A 16,499-nucleotide genomic window follows, 5' to 3' on the forward strand; every position below is an offset into this window, starting at 1 on the left:
ATAGGGGCTTGACTCAGGGTGGGGTGGCACGACCTTCTCTAATGCTTGCCCCAAAGCCTTCACCCACTCATCAGGTGATGGAGCAGCCTCCCGGGTTGGGACTCCTGGGTCAAGGCCCAACAGACCCGGCGTATCAGCCAAGGTCTTCCCCTCTCCCCCCAAAAAGGCTGACATTTTCTTTAAAAACTCCACTTCAGATGCAGGAGCCGGTGAGGGCTGGCTCCCAGTAGTTATTACCTTCCACTCACCATCTTCCACTGCTATCGTGCCTGGAACCTGTAGAGGGTCCACAGCCGACGGCAGCTCACACAGTACAGCAAAATCTCCATCCTCCCTCACAAATATGCGCCCACGCATTTTACACTTACTCAGGTACTCAGTGGATGCCCTTAAGGTAGGCTCTATTGAGCCTTCATCGAATGCCTCCGGCACCCCGGTCACCAGGACACAGTTCCTAGGGTTAATATTCATCCCCTTGCACCAATCCTCTAGCAAATGTAGGGCCATTATACAAACTGTAATTTCTTTCCCAAATATAACAGATCAAAACAACAACAACCAGATTCTGGGTTCTCCCAATTTAATGACTCACCTAAGATGTGCTTGCGAGGGGTACTGACCCAGTCTCGATCCCGGACGAGCCCCCACAAATGTAACCCTTCTGCCAGGCCAAGTTGATAGCAGCAAGGGCCGGGTTCAATACACAGGGGTTCCCTCTCATTAAAGCAAATGCAAAACTGGCTCGAGCCCCCACCCAGTGACCTGGGAAAATCTTACACACCCCCTGGGCGCCTCAAGGAGGCAATACTTCCCCTCTCGCAAGCACAGAGTCTTGGTGTAGTAGAGAATCTTTAATAACATGAGGCAAACAACATCAGCATTAAATTGGGGAAACACCACAACTAGTGCTCATTAACCAAACCATGAACACTGACCCACCCCAGAAAATTTGGGCCACCTCCTTTCCCTCAGGCTCTTGAGTCCCAGAACCCAAACGTCTCTTGAGTCCAGCAATCCACTAATCGCCCAAAGTCCAAAAAAAGTCCAGCCCCGGAGTTCAAAAGTTCACCTGCAGAGTGTTACTCCCCAATCTGGCTAAAATGTGCCTGGGTGTGGGGGAAAGAGGTAAGGGGCACCTTACGTGTCCTGAAGCTGACTGCCCCACAGGGCTCTGCTCCGCTCCACCACGACCGGCTCCGCTCTGCACAGCTCACCGTCTCACGACCGGCTCCGCTCAGCTCGCCGTCTCACGAACACACCGCTGTCTCACGACCGGCTCCAGACAGCTCGCCGTCTCACGAACACACCGCTGTCTCACGACCGGCTCCGGACAGCTCGCCGTCTCACGAACACACCGCTGTCTCACGACCGGCTCCGCTCAGCTCGCCGTCTCACGAACACACTGCTGTCTCACGACCGGCTCCACTGCACACTAGAACTTCCAGCTCCCCCCTACTTGACACAGTGCTCAGTGATTTCAGCTCTCAGTGATTTCAGCTCATAGTAGTGGGAGCCTTAGTGCTGGTGCACTATAAGGCTGAAGTGAATTCAGCACAATACCTGTAACAAAACTCTTAATAGGCCCAAAATTAGCTCTGACATTCCACAGTGGAGAGAGACAGAGGTGCAATTGGTGCTTCAGGCCCTCACAAAAGGGGCCTACACCACCAGGCACTAATACCTGTCTCAAGTCTCTCTCAATTCACAGAGTTTTGGAACCCATGTCCCTTGCCTAGTGAGTGCTACTCAGTTGATGGTGAGTCCTCCATCATAACAAAAAGGCCAAGTACAGTTCCAAGCACAGTTCCCATAATCAGGGTACTAACAATTTATTCTTCCCGCCCCAATAACAGAGACACTGGGGATCCCACAACAGCCAAAGTGACGATTTGGGCAGTTATGGCCTCATTCTAGGCAGGGTGGGTGTGCCTATGCAAATGAGATCAGCCCCTGAAGTTCTTTTCCACAACTTGCCACACCTCACCACCAGATGTCAGGGTGGAGCCCACCCTGTCTCTGCTTACATATAGTTGTCTGGATAATCCAAGTATGTTTCTTCCAGAACACAAATATCTGAGATCTACCTTAGAGCCCAGGTTGTTTGTGGAGTTCTTGGACTAGCATGTCTAAATGTGTTAGCTACTTCAAGTTAGATGGCAATCAATTAATTTGAGTGAAAGCTCCAGTGAAGACATACCTGAAGGGTTCCCCTCTACCAGCTGAATGTTAAAATACACGTCTATGCTAAGGTATGTCTAAACTTACGGCAGCGTATAGAGTACAGAAACTACACATGCAGCTAGCAAAGGTATAAACAGCAGTGTAGACAGTGAGGCACAGTTTAGGCAGCTAGAGAAGAGTGCCCTACATGCCTGAATCCAAGGGTATATACCCTGTATGGCTCTCTACATGCAAGCAGTACCTCCCTCATCTACACTCCTATTTTTAGCAGTGTACTGTCCCGCTTCCTCCCCACTACAGGAGCCTCTCCCAGATACTTTAAAAGGCTCCAGCAGTGGGAAACCTTTTCCCACTGCCTCAGCCTTTCATTGCCATATGTAGCTACACATCATAGTGAGTGTAAACGTAGCCTGCCTTTCACAGCAGCGTGTAGCTACACGTATCCTACATGCCACCACAAGTGAGGGCAAGCGCAGACAAGGTCTAAAGTTTTAAAACATGTTTGTTAAAACATTAGCAAGACTAGGTGGGTTAGGTAATATGTTGTATTGGACCAACTTCTGTTGGTGAGACAAGCTTTTGAGCTTACCCAGAGCTCTTCTTAACCTGAAGTGATCTAAAGAGCTACCTCGCTTAACTTGTCTCTCTGATATCCTGGGACCAACATGACTACAACAACACTGCATACAGCAATTAGTTAAAATATATTAGCCTGGGGTGAACAATCCTTTACATTTACATATGTCCTCTCTTTTTTTCCCCCTACATTTGAAATAAAAGATATTTTGCTTCCAGTATAGGAAACAATACAAGCAGTTAAGAGCATGATGCTAAGCTTCATTTGTGAACAGTTTGAGAAATCCAGAATCTGTACATCCTATTACTGTAATGAAAATTATATAGGCAAAATTCAAGCACCATTCAATAACTGAATCCAGACTTGTTCATAATAGTAACCTTCAGGGAACTATAATGCAGATCCATGACACCAACAGCTTTAATAGTGAGAAAAATGTGAATTTGACAAATATTTTGAGAATTTTTTAACCCTAAACTACAATTTGTTTACGTACAGTATGTAAAAGGCTATACTTTATATATTCTTATAAAGGAGAGATAATGGTTTTAGTTTATGCTACATATCAATTGGAGAAAATATGATGTGTGTATTGACAGTGTATGTGTACTTATGTGCACCAGGGGTTGAAAAATTAGGGTTGAAAAATTCTCAGTGAATATCTCCTAGTTCAGGTTTTGAAATTACAATTACTGTCTATGAATGCTTGAAAGTGCATCCTTTGGTTTTCGGCCCATGCCTCTATTTCTGCCCAAACCTTCCTTTGCTTTTTGCCGAACCCACCCCTTAAACTCTCTGCTCTACCAGTTATACTAGCTTGATGTCCCTTTTGTCTCCTTGCTGTCTTCTATGTTTTTATGCTTGGAACATCCTTCCAAAATCTATACCAGACCTCATGTCTCATTTCATTCAAATTACTTCTAAAAATTCATTTTTTGCAGCACCATCTACCAAAAGTGAACATTAAAAATACTCAGAACTAACTAGACTTACGTAAGCCGAAGCTCAGCGACTGCACAACTTACATCCTCTGAAACTTATCTCCTCCCTTCCCCGGGATGAAATCCTGACCCCTTTGAAGTCAACAGTCAAAGTTCCATAGACTTCCATGCGATCAGGCTTTCATCCCTTCTGCCTTTTCCCCTCACTTGTCTGTCTAGTCCACCACCATTAAGACTGAAAGCTCTTCGAGGTGGAAACCACTCTCAATTTTTTTGTTTAACACTAAGCATGCTTGTGAACATGAAAAAATAATGCTCCTGCATTTGAAAATATAATCTCAGAGTTGTACATTAGCTTGCCAATATTGACAGAGGTATGACATCCCAAAATGAGAAACCTTCCTTTCTTCTCAATGGTTTTAAACCATTACATAATTCAATTTAATGGTATAGCAGTCAAAAGGCAAACAGTTCCCATCCATTAGAGTTTTATCCTATTTATACACTCATCTCCCCTGTGGGAAATGCCATCTCAAAATTAAAATTAAATTTCATCTCCAAAATTAGGTAAATCCTGTGACTCAGCTGAAGAGAGAATGTTAAGCATGCATAATTCTAAAGGCAGTGGGGGTAGTTTGCTTTATTAGAATCTTTCAGAGACTGAGTCACAGCCATGACTCTGAATTCACTTATGATAATAACCTTCAGTTGAAGACAAGTAAAACAGCAAACCCATGCCCTATGCAATAACAAATCAGGCAGCCTCCAAGCTTTAGTAACTGTGATCATTCTTTGAAGTTCCTGCCTGTTACAATTTAGGCTGTCTCCTCTCATTTCACATAGGAGAACTTTACCACTTACGATACCTCCAGAAAATGTCACATGAAATTGGTATTTGGATGCCCTGGAGCGTTTAGTCTGTATAACGTCATTATGAAGGCACTCAGAATTAATTCCCAAGCTAGATAAGGAGTAAAATTAGAACAGTAATAAGTAAAAAAGTAACATGATAAATGGAAACTGGAGCAATTTGCACTGAACATAGAAAGTAAAGACTAATAATAATTTAGTCAAATTAAAGGTTAAATGCCAGTAAAAGATCCAAGACTAAAGTTTAATGTTGGTGCTATGTTAAGAAAGAGTTTATTTAATGAATGGGGGCATTGTTTTACCACTTACTCCCTCAAATAAGGTTACATGGATTGAAATCGAGGCTACATATATATATACACACACACACACTTTGAGCTGGGGGTGTGATTACTAGCTGGCATAAGCATACTCATGTTAGCTCAGTAGTAATGTAGCTTTGGTAGCATGGGCAGCAGCAAGCAGAAGCATGGGCTAGCCATTCCGAGTACATTCCCACAGGGTTCAGGCAGGTTTGTACTCAGGTCAGCCAGCCTCTGCCACCACTCACCCACTCCCTGTGTTGCCATTGCTACCCTACTAGGTGAATGAAAGCTAGTGTTAGTATGTCGACACACTAGCTGGGAATCCCACCCCAGCTCACAGAGTAGACACAGCCACAGAGGGAAGCCTCTTAAGGCTTTCCACTGGTTAAAGAACCACTTCCTGCCACACTGTTGTCTGTACAGAGCCCAGATGAAGCCTATGGTGATCCATGCAGAAGCAGGGCTATTCGTGCACAGTTCTCAGTGTAGGATCAGGCCTAAATGTGTAGTTCTGATGCCAGATATTTCAGTTTGTTCTGATGGTAAAACATAGGCTTAATCTATACTATAAAGTATAGTTTCACCAGTATCGCTATACCAGCTGTGACCGTGATGCCTGAAGGAGCCACACTGAGAATGTTTACTCAGGGCAAACTGCAAGGAATAGGGCAAAGAATCCCAAAACTGGTTTTTTTCTTCTATAATCAGATTCACCAAGCCAGTAACCAAACAGCTTCTGTAATACTCACTGGTTACCAAGAAGCCAAGATACAGTCCTCCTTCAAGCAATCCAGCCTTTGGCTCCCAGCCAGACAGCCACGTCTAATATAATGAGAGGCTACTAAAAACCTTATTCACCATATATAAAGTTCTACTAACCCAAGAGATCAGGCACATTACCCACCAGATCAATGGATATTTCAGATCTCACACAAATACATGCTTACAGCCAATCGTTATTAACTAAATCTAAGATTTATTAATAAAAAGAAAAAAGAAAGAGTTGCTATTGTCAAGAGATCAATATACATACAGATATGAGTAAAGTTTAGAAGTCAGTTTCATAGCAGAGATGATGAGGCTGCTGATTTGTAAAAGTCATTTTGGAAGCAATTTATAAGGTTATAGTCCAACAGGCAGTCCATGTGCAGAGTTTATTCAAATTCTTCCATGTGAATTTCAGGGTGAACCTAGAGTAAGCTGGAGACCTGTCTTACAGGCTTAGATTTCCCTGTCAAAGTTTAAGCAGATCTGAGATTAAAAAAAGGACCAGGCCCGGGGCTTCCTTTATAGTTGAAGTCAGCCATCGTCTCAGAAGGCTTTCCACTGGATAAAGAACCTTGGCTGAAGCACAGGTTATTGTATATTGTTGCTTTGAAGCTAATCTCTGTTTCCTAGGCATACACTAGTAACTATTTGTATTCATTTGGATAAGATAATTAACCATTCAAACAGTTCATAGGTAGTTTACTATGTGGAATTTACACGTGTCAAAGAGAAAGGAGGACAATAATATTATTACACCATAAGTCCCATCTAAATGATAATATTCATTTTTGATCTCTGAATCAATAGAATATAATAATGAATCACTATAGACAGGAACAGAAGCTTAGCATCTACAAGCTAATTAGATCATATTGTTAAACTTTTAACCAGATATAGTTAAACACAGGCAAATACAATTAGTATCTACTCTTGATTCTCTAACAATACAGGCCAACATAACAAGGATTCTAGTCTACTTAACATGGCTTTGATAACTATCTATAAGGAATGGCCCTGTTTACCGTTTCAGTGCTTCCTGTTATGTTGTTATGGGTCACACACAAGTTGACCACTCTGTCAGTGTCACACCAGCAGAGTCCTGTAGCGTAGATGCAGTGTATACTGACAGAAGGAGGAGTTCTGCTAGCATAGCTACACCACCTCCTAGACAACATTAGCTAAGATAACAAGAGCATTCTTTTGTCGGCATAATTGTGTCTACACTGTGGGGTTTGCTGGCATAGCTATGTAACTAGGCAGCGTTCCACACCCTAACTGACAAAGTTATGCTGACAAATCTTTGTAGCACGTTACCCAGGGTTTTCAGAACCCTCAGAAGGGGCAACTTAACTGTTTCACTCCAGGTGGTGTCAGGAATAAATCAATGGGAACACAGCAATTCCATCTGATAAAAGCAAAAAGAAAAAGATGCATCCGATGAAGTGAGCTGTAGCTCACGAAAGTTTATGCTCAAATAAATTGGTTAGTCTCTAAGGTGCCACAAGAACTCCTTTTCTTTTTGCAAATACAGACTAACACGGCTGTTACTCTGAAATCTGATAAAAGATTAATGCAAGTAAGCGTGCTCTATCTAAAACTGCAGTTTATTAGATTTAAGCACAAGCAGACATAATCAATAGGTTTAGAACATCCCAGATATTTACCTAAAATCTGGAACTATATTGAATAATTAACAGCAGTTACACACTGGCCAGCTGCTCACCCACTGGGAAAACAAGGTGTTAGGAAAAACGTCTCTCACGATGGCTTCAGAGGACTGCTCCAAAGTACACTATATTAGCTAGACTTTTATAACTAACTTCTACAAAATACATAGGTCATAATGATCCCTACTAAATCATCACTTTTCCTAACTTTCAATAAACTTCTAATATCAGAAGCGTCTAGACTCAAGGTTTCCATCCTCTTATCTTCTCTCAGTCTATTTACTTTTCTCTCCCCTCCTCCCATTCTGATTAGCAGAAATTGCCAGCTAGTTTTGATCTTGCCTCTAAAAGCCTATTTTCTAATTAATCCTTAACTATTTGGTGTTCTATTTTATTAATTCATGGTGGCTGAATGCACATCATATGGTTGCAATTAGCTTGATCACATTCTGGAGTATACACAGCCCTCAAATCCAGGGTAACACATAGACCTTCCCATAGTGTACGTGACACCCACCAAAAATTTTAATCAGTTCTCAGTAGTTAATCTAGGTAATCTGCCCAGAGGATAGATGTGGTCAATGGGAATGTTTTGATGACACAATGCTTCTATCTTGTGTTTCAGTGGTTACCCATGTGGTTGCTCAATACATTGTAAGAGTGGAGTTCTTAGATTAACAAGAGGATTTTAGCTTCTAGGCTCATGTAGTTGAATTTAATCCTTAATGAAAGTTAGTGATTTTTCTAATTCAGCTTGAAGCTCACATAAACAATATTGCCTCTGTAATTTTGGGCAAAACAAACAAAAATCCTTAAAGAACTTTGAAAGCTTGCTAAACACCTGAGACTAACTAAAAGAGAACAGTTTTAAAATTTAATTTTTGTTTTTCTAAAGCAAGCTTTGGGCTGGGGAAGGTAAGAATTATGTGAGAAAGGGTGTTTCTTCCTACTGTTTCATCTGTTGCAGGTAGCAGAGAGAGGAGAGAAACTCTTTAATGGAGAATAAAAGGAACAAAATAAATTTTATTTTTAAAAGAACAGCTCTATGCCCAGACTTTGTTTTGGTCTAAGAATTCTGGGTTTGGTGCACCTTTCTGGGTCTCAGCTGAGTGTTGTAACAATAATATTGCTTTTATAATAGCAATGAATTAATTGCACTGGCTATATCCTCTCTGCCCAATCCTACAGTTGACATTTTGCCTGAGTATGGATGGCAAAATTGGACCCTCTTTGTGTGCCAGCAGCAGATATGTTCATTTAAAACATCATTTACAAACTGCAGTGCTGCAGAAATGGCATGTCGTCTTCCTATAGAGCAACAGATCTAACCCGGCTAAATCCTGAGAAAGCCTTTGTTACTAACTTCTAATACTCACAACAGGGAGAGGAGGAAATCCCTAGGTCATGCAGCACAGGTGCTGTTTGGAAGCAGTCCTATAAGTAGTTTTGTCATATGACAACTGGTAGCACTGATGTAGTTAAATCGGGGCAAACGCTGTGTGGGGATACCTTACAGGTTGGGTTAGCTGGAGGATCAAACAATAAAAGAGAGTCCACAGGACAAGTATCCCTTATACACAAGTCTTCTCGTCTCTCTTCTTCTTCTTGACTTTCTGTGGAGGGCTTTCCCTCCTCCACTTTATCATAAGGTCTGATTCTGCTGTTCTGACTCTAACAACTTTGTCAGTAAAGGGCATGACTTCAGTGGGGGATTTGCCTCTGGACTCCTGGACTAAGTCCATAGCAGGGCAGTTACTGAAATAATGAAATTATTTCTGTTTCAAACTCTAGCAATCATTAAGGAGTAGCAAACATTTGCCCCCATACTTTCCTTGTACTGGCATTGAGTTGCAGGTGGTATTTACATACACCAAGGGAGTATAGGCATCTGAAGTAAATTTCATCTCTAATATACACAATGAACAACAAATATTGAGGCGTCTCAGTTAATTTTGACATACAGTAGCCTTCTGTTTTTCACAGTGGCTATTGTGTTCCAACTCAGTTGGGACACTCCCTAAATTTATCATCTAATAGTTTGCTTAATTTTATTTTTGGTTTCCACAGTCCTTGATAACAGCAAGCCAATTTCCATAACCCTGCTTGATGAAAATGTGCTGATGGTGCTCATATTTCACTTCATTGACTATAATGAGCTATTTCATCAAACTGTCCATATGACACTATTATAGAGAAAATGATAAATTCACTAATTTATTCACTTGAAATTCCATTTCAAATTAAAAAAGGAAAAGAAAGGAGCTATGAAGTGCGGTACATTAGACTTCTACCAAATGATATGTCCAAGTCTACATGAAACAATAGCACTGACTCCTGCTACGCTTGATGGTGTGTAAACATTAAGTATGTGTTGATTCATTATTAGCTTTGCTGAAACTCAGCAGAACAAATGCATGCTCTGTAATGCAGTTTCCTCTTCTAAATATTTTTAAGCTTTGCTTATTTATAGCATGTGGCAACACTACCATTCGTAATCATTTTTCAATTTGTTCACTTATTTTCCTCTACCAGGCTTCTTCTTCATAGACTCATTGATTTGGACAAGGCTAGTGGATGGCAACTAAGTTTTTCATTTTGCCCAGCCTTCCTAATCAGGTTTTATGATGTGGCCAAGCACCCTCCCTATTAGTGGTTAAGAAAACCTAACCAATCTTTAAATGGCTGATCTAAAGGACTTTTTCCACATATTTCTGTATCCATCCCCTTTTTAAGGAGATATCTGCTAATATATTGCAATAATACGTGTTTAGGGATCAATAAGGATCAAGTAATTTGACCATGTGTCTAGTGTAAATATCAGTCCTGAAAATACAGTCATTGTCTCTGTCAAGGTTCCTCCCCCACTCTGAACTCTAGGGTACAGATGTGGGGACCTGCATGAAAAACCTCCTAAGCTTATCCTTACCAGCTTAGGTTAAAACTTCCCCAAGGTACAAAATATTACCCCCGTTATCCTTGGAATGGCCGCTACCACCACCAAACTAATACTGGTTACTGGGGAAGAGCTGTTTGGACGCGTCCTTCCCCCCAAAATACTTCCCAAAACCTTGCACCCCACTTCCTGGACAAGGTTTGGTAAAAAGCCTCACCAATTTGCCTAGGTGACTACAGACCCAGACCCTTGGATCTTAAGAACAATGAACAATCCTCCCAACACTTGCACTCCCCCTTTCCTGGGAAATGTTGGATAAAAAGCCTCACCAATTTGCATAGGTGACCACAGACCCAAACCCTTGGATCTGAGAACAATGAAAAAGCATTCAGTGTTTTACAAGAAGACTTTTAATAAAAAATAGAAGTAAATAGAAATAAAGAAATCCCCCCTGTAAAATCAGGATGGTATATATCTTACAGGGTAATTAGATTCAAAAACATAGAGAACCCCTCTAGGCAAAACCTTAAGTTACAAAAAAGATACACAGACAGAAATAGTTATTCTATTCAGCACAATTCTTTTCTCAGCCATTTAAAGAAATCATAATCTAACACATACCTAGCTAGATTACTTACTAAAAGTTCTAAGACTCCATTCCTGTTCTGTCCCCGGCCAAGAGGACTACAGACAGACACACAAACCCTTTGTTTCTCTCCCTCCTCCCAGCTTTTGAAAGTATCTTGTCTCCTCATTGGTCATTTTGGTCAGGTGCCAGCGAGGTTACCTTTAGCTTCTTAACCCTTTACAGGTGAGAGGAGCTTTCCCCTGGCCAGGAGGGATTTCAAAGGGGTTTACCCTTCCCTTTATATTTATGACACGCCCCCCAAATCTCAGCTAGGGTGAAACACTGGCTGGGATTTCTTCCTGGAGCTCTAGGAAAACAGAGTTAATAAGACACATGCATCTCTAAATATACTACCAAGTACATAAAGACTAACAATATTTTCCACATCTCATGGACGATTTTAACCAGTTGATTCTGGGAAACTTTCACGGGAGAGTGCATCAGCCACTTTGTTAGAAGCTCCTGAGATGTGTTGGATGTCGAAATCAAAATCTTGGAGAGCTAAACTCCACCGAAGAAGTTTTCTGTTAGTTTCTTTGACGGTGTGAAGCCACTTTAGTGCAGCATGGTCGGTTTGCAGGTGGAAACGCCGTCCCCAAACATATGGGCGTAGCTTTTCCAGAGCGTAGACAATGGCATAACATTCTTTTTCAGTGACTGACCAGTTGCTTTCCCTCTCAGACAGTTTTTTGCTGAGAAACACTACAGGGTGGAATTCTTGATCAGGTCCTTTCTGCATTAAAACTGCTCCCACACCACGCTCGGATGCATCTGTGGTTACTAGGAACGGTTTGTCAAAGTCTGGGGCCCTTAGTACAGGGTCAGACATGAGTGTCGCTTTAAGCTTGTTAAAGGCCTTCTGACACTTTCCGGTCCACTGAACAGCATTTGGCTGTTTCTTTTTGGTTAGGTCTGTCAGTGGGGCAGCGATTTGGCTGTAGTGCGGTACAAATCGTCTGTAATAACCGGCCAAGCCTAAGAAGGATTGAACCTGTTTCTTTGACTTTGGGACAGGCCACTTTTGGATAGCATCCACTTTGGCCTGTAGGGGGCTGATAGTTCCTTGACCCACCTGGTGTCCAAGGTAAGTCACTCTGTTTAGGCCTATTTGACACTTCTTAGCCTTAACAGTTAGTCCTGCCTCCCTTATGCGCTCAAGGACTTTTTGTAGATGTTCCAGGTGGTCTGCCCAGGAATCCGAAAATATGGCCACATCGTCAAGGTAGGCGACTGCATATTCTCCTAATCCCGCTAGGAGACCATCTACAAGTCTTTGGAAAGTGGCGGGTGCATTTCGCAGCCCGAAAGGGAGTACATTAAATTCATACAGCCCGAGATGTGTGATGAAGGCTGACCTTTCCTTGGCAGATTCATCTAGCGGTACCTGCCAGTACCCCTTGGTTAAGTCCAAGGTAGAGATGAACTGGGCCCTTCCCAGTTTCTCTAATAGTTCATCTGTGCGTGGCATGGGATAGTTGTCTGGGCGAGTTACAGCATTTAGCTTACGGTAGTCCACGCAAAAACGTATTTCCCCATCTGGTTTGGGAACTAGAACCACTGGAGATGCCCATGCACTTTCAGAGGGGCGGATTACACCCATCTGTAACATATCCTGGATCTCCCGTTCTATAGCAGTTTTAGCTTGAGGAGACACCCGGTAAGGTTGGACCCTAATTGGGTGAGCATTACCTGTGTCAATGGAGTGGTATGCCCGTTCAGTCAGTCCTGGGGTGGCTGAGAACGTTGGCGCGTAGCTAGTGCACAGCTCCTGGATCTGCTGTCGCTGCATACGCCCAAGGGTCATGGAGAGGTTCACCTCTTCCACACCACCAGCACATTTCCCTTCGTAGTAGACACCTTCAGGCCACTCAGCATCGTCTCCTCCCTGGGCTGTAAACTGACAAACCTTTAATTCTCTGGAATAAAAGGGCTTTAGAGAATTAATATGATACACCTTAGGCTTTCGGTTGGAGGTGGGGAATGCTATGAGATAATTAACAGCTCCCAGGCGCTCCTGGACCACGAATGGCCCTTCCCACGATGCTTCCATTTTATGGGCCTGGAGCGCCTTTAAGACCATGACCTGGTCTCCTACTTTGAAGGAACGCTCTCTGGCATGTTTATCATACCAGGCTTTTTGCTCTTTTTGAGCATCCTGTAAGTTTTCTCTAGCAAGGGCTAAAGAGGTTCGGAGGGTGTTTTGTAGGTTGGTTACAAAGTCCAGAATGTTAGTTCCTGGAGAAGGTGTAAATCCCTCCCATTGCTGCTTCACCAACTGCAATGGCCCCTTAACCTCACGGCCATATACAAGTTCAAATGGGGAAAACCCTAAACTGGGATGTGGTACAGCTCTGTAGGCAAAGAGCAACTGCTGCAATACTAGGTCCCAATCATTGGAGTGCTCATTTACGAATTTACGTATCATGGCCCCCAAAGTTCCATTAAACTTCTCCACCATGCCATTTGTTTGATGATGGTAAGGAGTGGCAACCAAGTGATTTACCCCATGAGCTTCCCAAAGGTTTTTCATAGTTCCTGCCAGGAAATTAGTCCCTGCATCTGTGAGGATGTCGGAGGGCCAACCTACCCTGGCAAAAATGTCTGCTAGTGCCTGGCACACACTTTTAGCCCTGGTGTTGCTTAGAGCTACTGCTTCCGGCCATCGGGTGGCAAAATCCATGAAAGTCAGTATGTACTGCTTTCCTCTGGGTGTCTTTTTCGGAAAAGGACCCAGAATATCCACAGCTACTCGCTGAAATGGAACTTTAATGATGGGGAGTGGCTGGAGAGGAGCTTTGACCTGGTCTTGGGGTTTTCCCACTCTTTGGCACACCTCACAAGACTGGACATAGGTAGAAACATCCTTGCCCATTCCCTCCCAGTGGAATGACCCCCCCAAACGGTCTTTGGTCCTGTTCACCCCAGCATGGCCACTAGGGTGATCATGGGCTAAGCTCAAGAGCTTGGCCCGGTATTTAGTTGGAACTACCAACTGTCTCTGAGGATGCCAGTCTTCCTGGTGTCCCCCAGAAAGAGTTTCCTTGTATAAAAGTCCTCTTTCTACAACAAACCTGGATCGATTAGAAGAGCTGAGAGGCGGTGGGTTGCTCCGTGCCGCCGTCCAAGCTCTCTGGAGGCTTTCATCTGCTTCCTGTTCGGTCTGGAACTGTTCCCTTGATGCTGGAGACATCAGTTCCTCATGGGATTGTGGACCTAGGCTTGGTCCCTCTGGAAGCGATATAGGGGATGGAGCTGTTTCTGTTGACTGTGAACCGCTCTCCGCTGGTGTACTATGTTGGGATTCAGGCTCTGGCTGAGCCTCTTGTGTAGGGTTATCGGCTGCTGCCAGTTCAGGTTCGGTGGGGCCCTCTGGTGTTGAGGTTGCAAGTACTGGATTCAGTGCTGACACGGGGTCTGGTGTTGGTTGTTCGGCTGGTTCCGGTTCTGGGACTGGTTCCATCTGGGTCTCTGGGACTGGATCCACTACTGCTGTTGCAGACATTGGCCTGGGGTCCAGGTCCATCACCTCTGACTGGGTCCTGATAGAAGTTTCCGGAACAGAGCTAGGCCTCACGGCTTGTTTAGCCTGGTTGCGGGTGACCATTCCCACCCTCTTGGCCTGCTTCACATGATTGGCCAAGTCTTCCCCCAACAGCATGGGGATGGGATAATCATCATAGACTGCAAAAGTCCACATTCCTGACCAGCCCTTGTACTGGACAGGCAACTTGCCTGTAGGCAAATTGAAAGAGTTGGACTTGAAGGGTTGAATCGTCACTTGGATCTCTGGGTTGATTAAATTGGGGTCCACTAAGGAAGCATGGATAGCTGACACTTGTGCTCCGGTGTCCCTCCACGCGGTGACCTTCTTCCCACTCACACTCACAGTTTCCCTCCGCTCCAAGGGTATCTGGGAGGTATCTGGGCCTGTGGACCTCTGGTGTGATTCCGGTGCAATGAACTGTAATCTGTTGGGGTTCTTGGGGCAGTTGGCCTTTACATGCCCCAGCTCGTTACACTTAAAACATCGTCCAGCTGACGGGTCACTGGGGCGAGGAGGGTTGCTGGAGAACGGGGTGGTGGGACGATAAGGGGTCTGGAGGGTTCTTTGGGAGGTAGGTGGGGCTTTGGGCGGCCCCCGGTAATAGGGTGTGGTCTGGGGTGGTCCCTTCTGGTCTCCGCTCCAACTGCGACCAGTTTTCTTCTTCTCTGCCACCTCCACCCATCTGGCTCCAATCTCTCCTGCCTCAATTACAGTTTTGGGTTTCCCATCTAGGATGTATCTTTCTATTTCCTCAGGAACACCCTCTAAGAATTGTTCCATTTGCATTAGGAAGGGCAAATTTACTGGAGATTCAACACTTGCTCCTGATATCCAGGCATCCCAATGTTTTACAATGTGGTAGGCATGTCGGGTAAATGACATGTCTGGTTTCCACCTTAGGGCTCTGAACCTCCGACGAGACTGCTCGGGTGTTATCCCCATTCTGACTCTCGCCTTGGATTTAAACAGTTCATACTTGTTCATGTGTTCTTTAGGCATTTCAGCTGCCACCTCAGCTAAGGGTCCACTGAGCTGCGGCCTCAGCTCTACCATGTATTGGTCAGTAGAGATGTTGTACCCAAGGCAGGCCCTTTCGAAGTTTTCTAAGAAGGCCTCAGTATCATCACCTGCCTTGTAGGTGGGGAACTTTCTGGGATGGGAAGTGGTACCTGGAGAAGGATTGCTAGGGTTTGTTGGTATATTCTGCTGGGCCTTTATCCTCTCCATCTCCTCCACATGCTTCCTCTCCTTTTCCTTCTCCTCCTCCTTCAGCCGCATGAGTTCTATCTGTCTTTCATGTTCCCTTTGTTTTTCCTCAGCCTGAAATTTGGCTAATTCCAGCTGTAGTCGAGCTGAGGATTTGGCCATTCTAACCTCTCTGTTTTTAACTAACTTTACACCCGAGGTTTAGAAATAAACAAACAAAACTTGGCTGTAAAATTTTGCTGTGCTGGAATAGAATACCTATTCTCTGATAGTGATTGTCAGCCTACAGAAAAAGACAATTCCCTTGTCTCTGCTCTGGGCCCAAATTAAAGCAAAAAACCTCCAACTACTTGGAAACCTGCTTACCCAGCCCAAAGAAGAAAAAAAATTTCTTTTCAAACCTGTGCTCCTTGTAAAACAAAAAAAAAATCAAAATCCTAAAAAAAACCCTGCCACTTTTGTCTCCAGGCAAATGGGTAGAGCACACACCCCCTATTTACTTTTAGGAAGAAAAGAAAAAAAAAAAAACCTCTGGGTTGGAAGACTGTGAATTTCCCTGCAGGAGTTAAGTACCCTGCCTCTAGGCAAAGAAAACCTGCAATTCACAAGATAATCCCCTTTTGTCTCTGCTTGGCCACAAAGCAGAGAGAAACCAAGCTGCTTTCAGTTTCAAAGCTGCTTTCTGGACTTCCTAAAAATTCCTTTTTAAAATCTGTATTTCTAGTTCAAAAAATCTCAACTGGATCTCAAAATGATTTCAGGTTAATCCCACCACTGTGCCACCATGTCAAGGTTCCTCCCCCACTCTGAACTCTAGGGTACAGATGTGGGGACCTGCATGAAAAACCTCCTAAGCTTATCCTTACCAGCTTAGGTTAAAACTTCCCCAAGGTACAAAATATTACCCCCGTTATCCTTG

This window comes from Lepidochelys olivacea (assembly GCF_965140295.1).
Source record: "Lepidochelys olivacea isolate rLepOli2 genome assembly, chromosome: 2".
In the NCBI taxonomy this organism is placed as follows: Eukaryota; Metazoa; Chordata; order Testudines; family Cheloniidae; genus Lepidochelys; species Lepidochelys olivacea.